Consider the following 8,982-nt stretch of genomic DNA (forward strand, 5'->3'; position numbering starts at 1 on the left):
AAGAGGCGTTTTTCCCAATGGTGGTTTTTAGGTTTACCAAGGAGTCCTACCCTTTCTCCCTCGGTTGAAATGCCTCTGGATTGAAATTCGACTCGAAGCTATTTCGGACCATGTGCGTATAGATTTTTGGGCTCCTTGGAGTTTTTTCTGTGGTCGGCCTTCCCCGCTTAAATATGCACCGAGGCAAATTTGCAAAATTAGCTAAATTTCATATTATAAAAGAGTTTATACAGTAGCAGAAGATTATATAATATAATATGCTTAATATGCCATGGCCATTAACCAAATTGAGGCCTTTAAGCCTTGAAATTTATGAAGTTTTTGAGCCGGCACACGAAGCATTACGACTCGGTAAGAGAAGTATTTTTTCAGACAATGGGCCATGTCGGAGCAGGCATTTTCGAAATTCCAATTAATATTAATAATGTTGGGAACATTTTCCACCTCACACGTACCAACACGAGAAATTTTAATCAGCAAGTTTTTCGCCCCGCTTACAGGACGACAGGCATTGTTTTCCAAATGGGCAAAACGAAGAAACCAGTTTAGGATCTGATGTTGAAACCACAGTTGAAACGTCCCTCTGTCTCTCTTTCTGGTACGTTCTTTTATTTGGCATATCTAAAACCTGCGCCATCACAGATTAATCAATATTCCATCGGTACCACCACGTCTGATTTAATTACTTATTTGCCCGAGAAGAAATTTAATTATTCTTTATGGATCGAAAGGAACGCGCGGCATCTCGGTACGAGTTTCGCTTCTAATGGCTCTCCTAGCTTTGCAGCACTAGTGCCGGAATGAAATTTATTCAACAGCCCAGGGTCTGTTCTTCATAAACGTTGTTTATTTTTCAGGGAGCTATTAAATCTTAATTAAAGCAATCAATAACGTGTTGGTTGTTGGTCTTGAACGATAAGGCCGGTGCTGGAAAAAAGAGGAAAGAGCGCCGGCTACCGGAGTCCGGCGATGCATATCCAATAATTACGCGGTTATTATCTTTGATGGCCGCTAAATTATATTGCAGACCCACGCACGGACCGGTCAAAGTAGCCCTCAACGCAGGGTGGGACTCGACACTCAGCGTTCTCAAAATGCGTTTAGTTTAGTCGATTGATACACTTCGCTGTGCCCCTTGTTGCGAATTAGAGAAGATGTCGTGCGTGCGCGGACATTGGTACCAAGGTACCTTCGTAGGGTTCGCCCTTGAGTAATTTGACATTGCGGTTCATAAATTCCGAAATCGGCTCAGTTATCATAATATTTTGCTTACCTGACATCTCGAAATACCGCCTCTGGAATGGCCCTGCCAGAGTCCGTGATTATTCTTTTTAAACCGTCAACATTATCGGGCTGGATTTGGTAAACAACCGATTTTATAGGCGTCCATAAAAAATAATCTAACGGGGTTAAGTCTGGTGATCTTGCAGGCCGTTCTATCGGTCCTCTTCTACCAGTCCATTTGTGGGGAAATCGGTCATCCAGTCGTTGTCCCATCAGGCGAAAATAACGCGATGGAGCTCCATCTTGCTGAAAATGCGTTTGATTGTGTTATTGACACGACCATTAAGGAAAAAGGTGCATTCATAGCTTAAGCAAATGTTTGTTAAAAAAATTTGGTTGTTATAAATTAAGTTGGTCGTGGTAGCGCAAAACTCTCGTCTTCATAAAGTTCCTGTAGAATTTGCGTTTGGCAACAACTAAGGTTCCTAGGATCTCTATTTGAGCAGATTCATTGAAAACACGCTGAATGGTCTCTTTTTTTGTATGCAATAAATCAATAACAATTTATATTAAGCCTAAAACGTATCTGAGACTCACGTTTGAAATGACATTTGTAACGTCAAAAACTTGCGCTGTTCGTCTTGCGCATCTTCCTTGCTCCCCATAAATAAAAATAATTTCAGTTCTCCGCCGAGTTGCATATACCATTTTCAAAATTACCCATAGTAACACACAAATTATCATATCAATATTTAATGAAACGGCATTTCATTACTAACAAAAATAAGCAATAAAAAAATCATTCTACGCAGATGTTTCTTTTCGAGGGCCGAGGAAATTTATTAGATTGATAAACATGTGATTAATGCATCTTTTCTTTTGATGATCGTATCGACAAACAATAAGTCAATAAATTAATAAAAAGATTTATTACGACAATTTCCTAATCGGAAGAAATCTTCATAAGAAAAAGTCCATGGGGGTTAAGTCGAGAGGTTCTTCCGGCCATTACGTAGAGCTGTTAATTTCAATCCTATTGTGTATAAACGTATTATTGAGGTAGTGCTAGACAATACTGGAAACTAAATATAGAAATAAATCAAATCTAGGATATTTCTGGATGCATTTTTACGATAATTCCTGAAATTTTTTTTACTTACAACTTTGAACGAGAACAGATAAAGACTTTTTTTCTCAAAAGTTTTGTGGAAAAATAGGATCAATATGATTTTGTCGAAATCTGAACATGTTTCTGGAAAAAATATCGTAGATGACCTTATAGCTCCTTGCTTCGATATTGTGAAAAAAATTCGAAATGAATTTCTGCAAGTCGAAACGAAGATGATCCAACCCCATCGACGATCCATATTTAAAATTTTTAAAATAAGTATAGGGATATCAAATTTGAACCACCCTGTATGAAGAAAATTTAAAGCTAAAGAATAATGCTGTGCAATGGGGCAAAGTGGAAATTCGTATCTCTATAAGTACCAGAGCCAGATTCCTCCAAATCTAGAATAGAATTTTCAAACTCATTTGCTTCGATTTTTTTGCCAAAATGTAATCTCCCCAATCCCCACTTTTCCCCATATCACATGAATATACAGAGTGTCTCCTTCACATGCGACACGAATTCAAGGGGGTGTGCCTTGGGTTATAAGAAAGAGGTTTGTATAAACACAAGTCCGGATAGGGGTCAATTGCGAAATACAGGGTGTTAAAAAAACAACCCTGGTGTTTTCGACGATCACTTAGAAGATTCGTGTATCCTAGTTAGTGGTTGTGATTTTAAGTCTTAAGTTTAGCGGTTTTAACTCAAATTGGGAATTTAGTTAACGATTCTAGCGATAATGACAAACTTGGAATTTTAGAATATTCCAATCCTCCAGAAGTCTAAGCGCGGCAAGAGGAGAAGAGTTTTGTTGCATGAGATCTATGGGACTCTTGTGTTTGTTGAAGATTTCAGGAAAATCGCGGCAAAATGAGCTGTGATGGTTGATGTTCCATGTTTTTGAAGTAGCTTGGTAGAACCGTTTCACTTTCATGCCCAAATAGCCGTCAGCTTAGGTTTCAGTCAACCATTGCAACACTATCTGTGTCTCCCTCCCTTTCCCGTGTGTTTTCTTCTATTTGTTTTTTTTTGCTCTCTCATTTTCTCGTTATTTGTCTGTTTTGTTATTTTAAGATTCGCAGTGAAATTTCTCAAATGTGTGGTGGTCCGTCCCTGTGAAGTTTGATGCGCGTTCGCGACCGAAACAGCAGCCCCAGGTGACGCCCTGACAAAGTCTTGTAATTACCCGCTCTGGAGGAATTTCGCCGACCGTCTCCGATTTGCATTCCGAGCCCAAATTGACGCAGGGAAAAAATGCAGACCCAGAAAATATCCTTTGTAGACTGCTAAAAGGCTGTCTTCACGTCTTTATGATGCCATGAGAGCTACAAATTTGAAACCATGATGACGGGGTATCGCAAGTACCTATCCAAACAATTAGCTAAAATGAAGACATTAAATGTTCGAAAATAAATGTTGTTCCAGATTTCGAACATTTCCAAGAACTTTACTGATGATTAAGCGACACTTTTCCACTGTCCGTCTTAATCGTTCCACGAAATTCTGCGGAGATAGATACGTTTTTGAATTTGAGCGGCCCCATAAAAAAAATCGAGAGGTGTTAAATCAGGTGATCTGGGCGGCCACTCGGCGAATGATCGACGCTCAAACCAATGATTGCGTATGAAGTAAAAATTGTTGTCGCTGCTATGAAAAAAGTTTGTTTGCCGCGTCCGTCAATGGAAATTTGGGAATATTTAGTCGCATCTTCTGGTGGTTCGCATTTTGGGTGTATTTTTTTCAAAACTAATCGTCAAATATTAAACAAAAAATGATATTACGTTAAAGAGAATCTCGCAACTTTTAAAATGAGGGGTCACTCGACCCAAGATCCCGCGTGAAATTCCAAAGCTGACTGCGTCCCCACAGAAGGGGGTCATTTCAATAAATTAAAAATCCGCGCCGTTGCGGGTCCCTTCGCAAACAGAATCAACACGTCTTAACGTTCGACGATGTTTCTGCAATCGTCCAAAATAGCCGTGGTGGAGAGTTCTCGTTGGAATATCCTGTATAAGCAGTTCAGTTCAAACCTCTCAATGTGTTAGACACGAAAAAAATTCGAAAGAAAAAATGTACATGAAGGAGGAATTGGGGGGGACGAGGGGCGCGGAATATTGAAGAGCAGAGAATACGCTTAAGGTGACACATCGATTCTTAATTTTGTTCTTCATTAGAGGCAGATGTGAGTCTCTAAATGAGGAGCGACTTTGCGGAACAAGAACATGGACAAAAATTATTCCAGAAACCATTAGGAGGATCCCACCTCAATTCCTAAAAAACCACACATGTTTCCATCCTAAAGGACTCGTATCCCTAAAATGTTTACTTACAAACGACCCGAAATTGTGTGTTTCCAGTTAGTTTCCACGGCGGAAGAATGGGTTTACCACCAGCGGTCGTTGTTTTATTTTTACGGCCTGTCGCCCACGGCAACGGGCCGTAAAGTTACAACAACGCCTGTTGCTTTTGGAAACAGGCCGTAAACTAAAACTGGCACCTATTCATTTTTTAACCGTTATTGGTGAAATATTATTTTCCTTGCATGTAAAAGATTGTACGTACCGAGGGCCTAAAGAAGGATCTCGCCCTCGGCCTTGGGTCGGGCCTCAAATTTGGGCCGCGGAATGACTTGCGCCGATGTAAATTACATGAGATTGAAACATTTTAGAGCCCAAAAGGGATGTTTCAGAACTCCGTCCCTGTCGCGAAAAGTGCTGTCATTTAAGCATAAAAGAAAGCACTCTTAGAGGAATCGCCAAGTCACTTTTCACATCGTGGAAAGATCCCTCCGATACAACAGATACCTACTCAAAGCTTTTAAGATTGAAGACCTGTTTACATCATGGGATTCAGGGTGAAGCCGACAACATCAGAATGATTGTGCGAAATTGCCCGTTTTCCTCTCTCCGATTAATATCACGCGTTAGGGTTAAATGGGTCGTTTTCTCGGAATTCGAACTACACGTATACTTAAGTAAGAGAAATTTTAAACGGAAAAAAGTTAAAGGAGAGGCACCCCGTGTGGGCCCGGCGCGTGTCATTATCCGGGGCTCGCCCCCCATTGTAGTCTGGCGGGCCCCTGCAAGTCATCGGGTGAACGCGTGGGCCCCAATGATCATCGATTTCGGATTTTGATGCGATACAACTCGAGAGATACGGATTTGTTTCTTTTGTTCGTTTATTCGTCGTTTCGGAGCTAAATCAAATAACGCCATAGAACTTATATAAACCGAGAAAAAAAAATACTAAGAGTGTCCAAATAAAGGGAGGTTTAGTCAATTTTTAATATCCACAAAAAGCCCTTTCCAATAGTGCCGCACGAGCTGTTAGCGCCGCCACTGAGACATACTGCCCGACAAATATGTTTTAATATCTCACAGCATTAGCACCGAACATATATCGTCGCAGAAAGTTCACTCGGCTGCGGCACTTTGATTTATGTAGTCAGGTCAAAGCATGGCGATTAAAGCGCGAAAAACCTTTTATTTATTTTATCACTGGTAATATGTTGTCAGGGGAGGCTGATTTTCGATGAAACGTAAAAAAATATTAGTAATGGCAGGACAAGATCCATCTACCAAGTAATTTGTCAGAAGTCGAATGTAGGAGCAACCACTAAGATTGAAGAGCCATTGGAAAATTCTGGAAAGAGTCAACTAGTTGCTCGGTGGTGTTATGGACCACTGAAACGGGGCAATGGAAACAGGTGTGAGATCATCAGTGAAAATTATTATTTCTTCAATGGTTGATTTCATTCACCATTTGTGGTGGCAAAAAAAATCCAAAGTTAAAAAACTACTAGTAAAATTGCAAAAATTACTAAAGAAATATCTGTAGAATGCCCACGAGGGTGAACCCGTTTTGAACCAAATTAAATCGACAATTTGAAAATCCCTAGACCATCCATAGTAACCATATATGCAATATTGGGGGAAGGGGGGGCCCGACCCAAACTAACTTACCTTCCTCTCCCCAGTCAGGCGGTTTTTCTTGTTTTTAGGAGGTGATTAAAAATTTTGCCCGTTGCGCTGGACTCGCTAAGGCCGGCCCTGCTTGAGTCGTTAATCTTTCGCTTAAATTGTTGTCAAATTCGCCTTTTTTCGTATCCAGAGATTGGAAGTTCGATTATTTTTTTCACATAGAATACCCTGTATATTATTATGCGCTTAGGCGATACTAAACCAGAGAAATGTTTCACCATCGTACAGTACAATAACGATATCGCTCAATTTTTGAAATAAAATTTTGACAGTACTAAATCGATTCAAGCAATAAGAGAGATTGAGAAAATCGTGAAAACTCTTTCGTTCGACCACCAGCAAGTCGATTTTTCCAGATGAAAAATACCCTGTGGTTTATCATGTTCTCTGGTCGCCGCTAATTTATAATAATTTATACACAGAACACATACGCATAAATACGTTACAAATTGAAGGAAAATACTTGAGCATGTCAAAATCGTATTTGATTGTGCATTTTTTGACGTAACACCGCATGTACAGGGTTAACCACGCAGTACCTAAATGTACTTTTTAATTTTATTTCTTATAGAATCCCGTGTATATTAAGATGTTTTGAGTTCTTTGTGATACTTTGCACATAAATATTTCATCCAACATGTCCGTGTCTACATTCAACAGTTCCTGAAACATTTACGCGACATAGGAATTAGAGCCGCCTGCCAGATCACCTGACCTCGCCCCTATGGACTTTTTTTTATGGGGTTACCTGAAACATAGGGTGTATTTAAATTAATCCGACAATATGGAAAAGTTCTATTGCATGGGCAATCCTGTACAAATGTCTGCGACGTCTAAAAATGCACAACTAAAAACCGTACTTGTGCCCCAGCATTTTCATAAAAATATTTCCTTCAATTTTTAATGAATTTATGCGGAACTTTAGATCCTCTCCATGTATATACATATATTTAGATTGTCAAACTGTTAGGTAGTTTTTCAATTGCCACCCTGTATATTGGCCATTGAAGGGTACGAGTCGGAGCAGCGCTCTTATTTACGAGATATTTTGCTGCCATAATGTTTCACGTAGAATTCGCAGCTTACGTAAGCTTCAAGCACCTTTTAAGAGCTGAAAACGAAAGCTTTCTCCTTGACAACACCTTAAGTTTCTAAATCCGCTTCACTCCCCAAAGAGTCCTTGCGTGCCAGCGTGTATACCAGCCCACTCGGTCATTATGATTGCACATTACACATCCCAACGAGATGATTACGGACAGAATTTATGAATTCCTAATAATTGTTGGCAATACCGAAAGGCGCGTCCACTTTAGCGAAAAAGTCCGCATGATTTATTTATGGGCGGAAAAAATTCCCGCTTGACCATCGCAGGACGGTCAAGCGAAGAGGACTTGTCAATAAAATCAAAAATCGAAAAGTGGACAACAATGACACGGGCCTCGTTGACATTCAGCAAACGTGCTACCTGATCGTCCAATGCCGGGATTTTCGATTCGCGATTGGTCCTGCTGCCTGTAGGTACGTTTAATGGCCGCGGCAGGAAGGTCGGTCGCAGGATCCGAGATGGCCAATGGCAGGAGGCGACGCCGTCATGTGACTGGAGACGACGACGCCGGTTTTGTCCGGGACGCAAAGCTTTGATGTTTGGAGACACCTCGCTACAGCGATATCGAGAGTATGGGCAGGGAAGTGTGGTCCGCTCGAGGAATTTTGATACGTATAAACGATTTTGGGTTTCACCAGGGAACGGAGTCATCTTTATGTCACCATCGCTTCGTTCGTATGGTAATTTTCGGCAGTACGTCCCTGATATGCGCGTTTTGAGTTGAAATTTTGGGGCTCCACTGGAGGCCCGCAGCAACGGCGAATATCCTGGCGCAGCCCAAGACCTCCCGAGCACTTTTGCATCCCTCGAAGAGTCTACGTTTGTGGTTGTTTGTGGGAGAATTGGTCGGTCCGAAAAAGTACTAAATCAGTGGCGCAACACTCCAACGAATTCGAAATAAAAGCGAAGTCCAACCCTTGCCGGGATCACGTTTTGTACGTGCCTGGATTGTGCCAATTAAATGGGAAAATTTTTCATTCTATATCTCAGCGCTGGCAGACTGCAAAATCACTGGCGGTGCACGTTTTGCCAGCCCCAAACCGGTGGTGGAACAAGGCCGTTTTCGCAATTTAACTCGACGTTTTCCGACAGATTTGGTCCAATTAGTGGAATTTCAAGATTTCCGAAATCTTGCAACGTTCCATAAATTTAGTGGGTTTGAGACCAAAATCACAGTTTGGCACGGCGCACTTCTCCATCGTTTCGTCTATTTAAAAATTCCCGCCCCTACGTCCCTGACCGGTGGTCGAAATTTTGAAGCTAATTTTGAAATTTACAATAACATGAAAATCAGTAGTGCGTTTCAGAGTGCTCTCACACTTCTCTGTTTTTTTTTTTTTAATCTTCGCGTGTGTTTTTGGATGTGAATTTACCGGTATTTTATGATTAGAAATCAGAATTTTGGATATTTCATAGGTCCGAAAATGTGTCACGGCCTGATGATGCCCAAAAGAAACGAGACGATGGTACGCGCCCAAACACAATCGACAGATTTGAACACGTGCGCGCAATCTTTTTTTTTGGCCTGCCATCCGAATGCCTTATTAGGGACTTTTTGCCCA

Source organism: Euwallacea fornicatus, chromosome 11 (genome assembly GCF_040115645.1).
Source record: "Euwallacea fornicatus isolate EFF26 chromosome 11, ASM4011564v1, whole genome shotgun sequence".
Classification (NCBI taxonomy): domain Eukaryota; kingdom Metazoa; phylum Arthropoda; class Insecta; order Coleoptera; family Curculionidae; genus Euwallacea; species Euwallacea fornicatus.